This window comes from Copadichromis virginalis, linkage group LG11, assembly GCF_057382275.1.
Source record: "Copadichromis virginalis isolate Kocher_CV1m ecotype Utaka linkage group LG11, C_Virginalis_male_GT1.1, whole genome shotgun sequence".
NCBI lineage: Eukaryota > Metazoa > Chordata > Actinopteri > Cichliformes > Cichlidae > Copadichromis > Copadichromis virginalis.
The window spans coordinates 28343265-28350128 of record NC_140628.1 but is presented as its reverse complement, the minus strand read 5'-3'; positions in this window follow the sequence as shown (position 1 = coordinate 28350128).

The window sequence follows — 6864 nt, the reverse complement described above, 5'->3', positions numbered from 1 at the left end:
GGCGTTATTCCTGCAAGCCCTTAATTTATGTTACTTCACAAACCAATCAGACTATTGTGATGTTAAGCAGGTAAGCTTAAGAAACACTCCACATATAAAGAGTTACAAAGCTTGTCATCTTAGATTTCATCAAGAGTGGCTAGGTTGTGAAGGTTAATCCATTCATATAAACATACCTACATACCACTTGTGAAAGTGTTAAAATAGAAGAAGAAGAAAAAACTAATCCAAGTATATCTAAAAACAGTAAATGAGTGTTAAAATTTGTCTTTGCATGGGCATGGACCCCAATCGCCTGGGTCATTGTTCCATATTGTTCTGCTTTGGCATTTTATAATACCTCTCACACTGGATTTACACTGGGCCAATATAACCAGGCAGCCACATGTGATCAGACTTCCCTGCTCTATTTGGAAATAAAGAGATTATTTCTGTTTCTGCTCTGACCACATCCAAAACAAGTCCTGCAAAGCTAAGCTTTTGCAACTGCATTCACAACACCTCTTTTTCAGAGTTCTGTAAGTTTTCCAACCATGATTAAGAATGTGAAATACATGGTTCTATTTTTACTTGATCCCGAGACACTCTGTGTCCAGGACTAGACTGTAAGACTAGCTACAAGGGAGTCGCCTGCTTCAGCTCTGGATTTTTCTAGACATGACATGAGAGAGGAACAGGTGAGACAGCAACAGTCCAGTGTAGTCATCTCATACATTAGCCAGGTTTAAACTGCCAACACCCTAGTAAAAAGTCTGCATGATGACAGATTGCACTAGTATGGGAATCTTTTAGGTAGCTGTCCTGTGTAGTTACTGTACCAGTAGTGACGCGATATCATGTGTGTTGCTCCCTATTTCCTGCTGTGAGCTACATGTCCTAAATGTCCAGAGCAGATTTTTCCAAACTGGAGAAAATTCATCAGTGAAATCAGCTCAGGGTAAACTAAATATGGAGGACTGGACTTGAGCAGAATCAGCTGAGCACTAAAATAGCCAAACGACCAGATGCCAGGTTACAGGGGGAAAGTAGACACTGATAACATTGTGAGTGATTATTGTAGGAGCAAAAGCGGAAAAAAGTGGAAAAAATGCATCATGAAAACTGTATTCCCTGGCTTAGCTTTCACACAGCCCTTTTGTTATATCCTCTCTATCCACTTCACTTAATATCCTTGTCAATTACGGGTTTATCCACGTTCTGTGATAGTCCCCTCTCTTTGAGAGACGACCACACAACTTTTACAGCGTGATCAGGGTGTGATGCAACAACTTAACATGTGAGGAAACAAGCAAAGCCAATGAATAGACTAAGGTATCTTTGTACTAAAGAACAAGCATTGCAGAAAGAGATGCAATCTTTAAAAAAAAAAAGAACATTTTTTGAAGATATGCCCCTGTGTATTGGAGAGATGGTGATTATTCTATCAATATTTGAAGGGCAACGTGGGTAATTTTAGGTTGACTGACATGCTGACTATGTAGCTGAAGTAAGCCTTCGTCAGTGCAGTCCCTCCACACTTAAGTACACTCACAAATAATGTCATTGTTGGTGTTGTGTATTTTAAGGGAGGGTCAGTGGGACTGAGGCATTGATCAGCACTTACAGGGTATTGTGAGAGTTGGTATTATATATGCACGTGTGTGATTGTGCACACGTGTTATACTGTATTTCAGGCCACACGATCCAATCTTCTTCTCTTGTCCTCTTCTATCAAATAAGACCCCCACTCTGTTTCTCCACCAGGCTTATCTCACACTGCCATTCATTCTTGTAAGGAGCACTCTGCAAAAAGAGACATCTGCTCAGTGAGAGAATGCCCTAATTATTCATGACCATTTAACCATTCAGGATTTGGTCTGCGTGGCATATGTGGTGTTTCTCATAAGTGTGTGTCAGCCACACTTGTAGTGGCAGTTTCATTACGGTTGCCTTGTATGCTGTACCTCCAAATGATCAAATCGCAGCACATAATAATGCAGTTTTGGCGATTGATTGTTAGTTGATATAATAAGCTTGAATGTAGTATTTATATTTTGTTGCTACTTTATTTTTAATTCATTTTTTAAATTGCTACAGTTCATATGTTTGAATGACCCTTTTTCAAGTCTGAAACACCAGTCAGTTATGTTGAGGACCCAGTGTTACAAGCTGTGCTATGTCCACATGAATGTGTTTCCAAAATGCAGTCCGACAAGCTCTTCCTTTAAGTTTTGATGTGTAAAAATCTAGCATTTTATTAGTCTTTTATTTAGCACTAATTAGCAGATGCAGATCTATCTGTATTGCAATTGGACACTTTATGGATAGAGCTTCCTAACAAAGCTTGCCAATACTAGTTGCTCTCTGCCCTCTCATCCAAATGTGATCACTTCTCTCATCCAAAAACAAACAGCAACAAAAATTACTTCAGAGACCAAAAAGTGGCATCTCGGTGACTGAGCCAATCTTTTCTATACAGTCTATGGGGAAAGCTAACCAATGAGCTGTGTTCATGTAAGTGATGTTGTTTGTTTTTTGACTTAGCTCATTGGAGAAGATGGAGGTCATATTATGCAAAAAACATCTTCGGCGTTAAGTGAAACTGAGTGTGACAAACAATGAAAACTGTCTGCTCCAACCATTGTCTGTTCTTTCAGTGTGCTTTTTTGATCTTTGATGTTTTCTAGGGTTGTCTTCCTCTTCATGGTGAACTGTTTGCTTTCTTTGTTAAGCAAAATTTTTTAATCGGTCAGCATTCTAGCTACAAATAGCTTCATTGTAGTCAGGCTTTTTAGAGGACTGCACGGAAGTACATCTCTCTAGAACTGCTTGAACTCCCACAATCCCTATCTCTGGGTAACCAAAGAGCTACACGACTGGACACCAATGCAAGACTACAGGGAGTGCAGAATTATTAGGCAAATGAGTATTTTGCCCACATCATCCTCTTCATGCATGTTGTCTTACTCGAAAGCCTACTACCAATTAAGCATATTAGGTGATGTGCATCTTTGTAATGAGAAGGGGTGTGGTCTAATGACATCAACACCCTATATCAGGTGTGCATAATTATTAGGCAACTTTTCAATTCAATTCAATTCAATTCAATTTTATTTATATAGCGCCAAATCACAACAAAAGTCGCCTCAAGGCGCTTCATAGGTACAGAGAAAAACCCAACAATCATATGACCCCCTATGAGCAAGAACTTTGGCGACAGTGGGAAGGAAAAACTCCCTTTTAACAGGAAGAGACCTCCAGCAGAACCAGGCTCAGGGAGGGGCGGCCATCTGCTGCAACCGGTTGGGGTGGGAGAAGGAAAACAGGATAAAGACATGCCGTGGAAGAGAGACAGAGGTAAATAACAGATATGATTCAATGCAGAGAGGTCTGTTAACACATAGTGAGTGAGAAAGGTGACTGGAAAGGAAAAACTCAATGCATCATGGGAATCCCCCGGCAGCCTATGTCTATTGCAGCATAACTAAGGGAGGATTCAGGGTCACCTGGTCCAGCCCTAACTATATGCTTTAGCAAAAAGGAAAGTTTTAAGCTTAATCTTAAAAGTAGAGATAGTGTCTGTCTCCTGAATCCAAACTGGAAGCTGGTTCCACAGAAGAGGGGCCTGAAAACTGAAGGCTCTGCCTCCCATTCTACTTTTAAATACTCTAGGAACAACAAGTAGGCCTGCAGAGCGAGAGCGAAGTGCTCTAATAGGGTGATATGGTACTACAAGGTCATTAAGATAAGATGGGGCCTGATTATTTAAGACCTTGTATGTGAGGAGCAGGATTTTGAATTCAATTCTGGATTTAACAGGAAGCCAATGAAGGGAAGCCAAAACAGGAGAAATATGCTCTCTCTTTCTAGTCCCTGTCAGGACTCTTGCTGCAGCATTTTGGATTAGCTGAAGGCTTTTCAGTGAGTTTTTTGGACATCCTGATAATAATGAATTACAGTAGTCCAGCCTGGAAGTAATAAATGTATGAACTAGTTTTTCAGCGTCTCTCTGAGACAGGATATTTCTAACTTCAGAGATGTTGCGCAATTGGAAGAACGCAGTCTTACATATTTGTTTAATATGTGCGTTGAAGGACATGTCCTGGTCAAAAATGACTCCAAGGTTCCTCACAGCGTTACTGGAGGCCAAGGTAATGCCATCCAGAGTAAGAATCTGGTTAGATATCATATATCTAAGATTTTCAGGGCCGAGTACAATAACCTCAGTTTTATCTGAATTAAGAAGCAGAAAGTTAGCGGCCATCCAGGTCTTCCTTTCCTTTGGCAAAATGGGTCAAAAGAAGGACTTGACAGGCTCAGAAAAGTCAAAAATAGTGAGATATCTTGCAGAGGGATGCAGCAGTCTCAAAATTGCAAAGCTTCTGAAGCGTGATCATCGAACAATCAAGCGTTTCATTCAAAATAGTCAACAGGGTCGCAAGAAGCGTGTGGAAAAACCAAGGCGCAAAATAACTGCCCATGAACTGAGAAAAGTCAAGCGTGCAGCTGCCAAGATGCCACTTGCCACCAGTTTGGCCATATTTCAGAGCTGCAACATCACTGGAGTGCCCAAAAGCACAAGGTGTGCAATACTCAGAGACATGGCCAAGGTAAGAAAGGCTGAAAGACGACCACCAAGACACACAAGCTGAAACGTCAAGACTGGGCCAAGAAATATCTCAAGACTGATTTTTCTAAGGTTTTATGGACTGATGAAATGAGAGTGAGTCTTGATGGGCCAGATGGATGGGCCCGTGGCTGGATTGGTAAAGGGCAGAGAGCTCCAGTCCGACTCAGACGCCAGCAAGGTGGAGGTGGAGTACTGGTTTGGGCTGGTATCATCAAAGATGAGCTTGTGGGGCCTTTTCGGGTTGAGGATGGAGTCAAGCTCAACTCCCAGTCCTACTGCCAGTTCCTGGAAGACACCTTCTTCAAGCAGTGGTACAGGAAGAAGTCTGCATCCTTCAAGAAAAACATGATTTTCATGCAGGACAATGCTCCATCACACGCGTCCAAGTACTCCACAGCGTGGCTGGCAAGAAAGGGTATAAAAGAAGAAAAACTAATGACATGGCCTCCTTGTTCACCTGATCTGAACCCCATTGAGAACCTGTGGTCCATCATCAAATGTGAGATTTACAAGGAGGGAAAACAGTACACCTCTCTGAACAGTGTCTGGGAGGCTGTGGTTGCTGCTGCACGCAATGTTGATGGTGAACAGATCAAAACACTGACAGAATCCATGGATGGCAGGCTTTTGAGTGTCCTTGCAAAGAAAGGTGGCTATATTGGTCGCTGATTTGTTTTTGTTTTGTTTTTGAATGTCAGAAATGTATATTTGTGAATGTGGAGATGTTATATTGGTTTCACTGGTAAAAATAAATAATTGAAATGGGTATATATTTGTTTTTTGTTAAGTTGCCTAATAATTATGCACAGTAATAGTCACCTGCACACACAGATATCCCCCTAAAATAGCTAAAACTAAAAACAAACTAAAAACTACTTCCAAAAACATTCAGCTTTGATATTAATGAGTTTTTTTGGTTCATTGAGAACATGGTTGTTGTTCAATAATAAAATTATTCCTCAAAAATACAACTTGCCTAATAATTCTGCACTCCCTGTATAAATCCTAGCACAAAACACAATCACAGAGTTCTCAAACAAGGTCTGGGTCAGCAACATTTCCAAAAGTCTCCATTGTATGGGTCCTAAAATAGGATAGTAATTTGGATGCCAGGCATAAATTCAGGAGATTTTACATGTTCTAATACTAAAATACATCCTCAGACAGCCAAATAATCCCACACAAATAAGCGTCTAAAATACTCTAAAACATATTTATTTAGGGACTTTTTGACTTCTCTTGGATCCTATCCCTCCTCTGTCTCCCTTCATGTATTTGTCCCTATCACAACAAAACCTTGTCACCACAGTAGCTGTGGCCACATAAATCAGTCGGGCCAGCATCATCTGTTCCCAGCTGTTTACCTCCAGCCAAACAAAGAAGTCTGCCTTTTTGTTGTCGCTGGGGTGGAGTGCTGCGTCGGCTGAGGGCTGTTATTCAACAGTGCATGCTGCCATCCATCCCCCTCGCTGAAAAGGCCAATTCAACACAGACAATCAATGGAATGGGTGAGGAGACAAGGAGGGAAGATGTCACTGTGGGGGTTGTTGGACACTTAGAAACTCTGAGCAATTCTTCTTTCCCAAAGGAGGCAAGACAGGGTACAAAGGCGGCACATCACAAGCAAACGCAAAAAGCAAATAAATAGTTGTGCCTCCCCTCTCTTCTCAGCTCAGGTGTATGCAGGAGCAGCTCTCTGGGGAGGAGGGGATTCAGTTTGCGTCTCCAGAGGAGGCTTAGCGAGCGTCTGTGGGAGCTGCGAGGTCTCGTTTGCATCTGCAAATGAGACAGAACCCGGCTGGCCCGTGTCACCTTGGCAACAGGCCATCAGCACCTCCCTCTCTGCTATATTAGCAGCCATGGTTGTCTGTCTGCTTGTCAGTCTGCACCCTGCCTCCCTCCATCCCTCCAGTGCTGGTCTCATCACCACAACAGCAGCTGTAGCACTGTCTACCTGACTAGACCCACAGAATTAACCAATGCCCTAAATCTTTTATTGACTACGTCAAATAAAGGCCGAAAAAAACCCCAAACAGCATTATAAAAGATGAATGCCTTAGGCTTTTGTCAATGTACAAGTGAATCCAACTCAAAGCAAAAGAATTGGCAGCGGCAACATGCTGTGGTCATGAAATTTGCATGGTGTTTCTGTGCCAAGCGATGAGAGACTGGCAGCCTGGGTTCCTTACACTTTTTGGGGGGTTTTTCTTTGCAAATATGTGTTGGTCATTTAAGCGTCTGCCAACAAGTTGCAT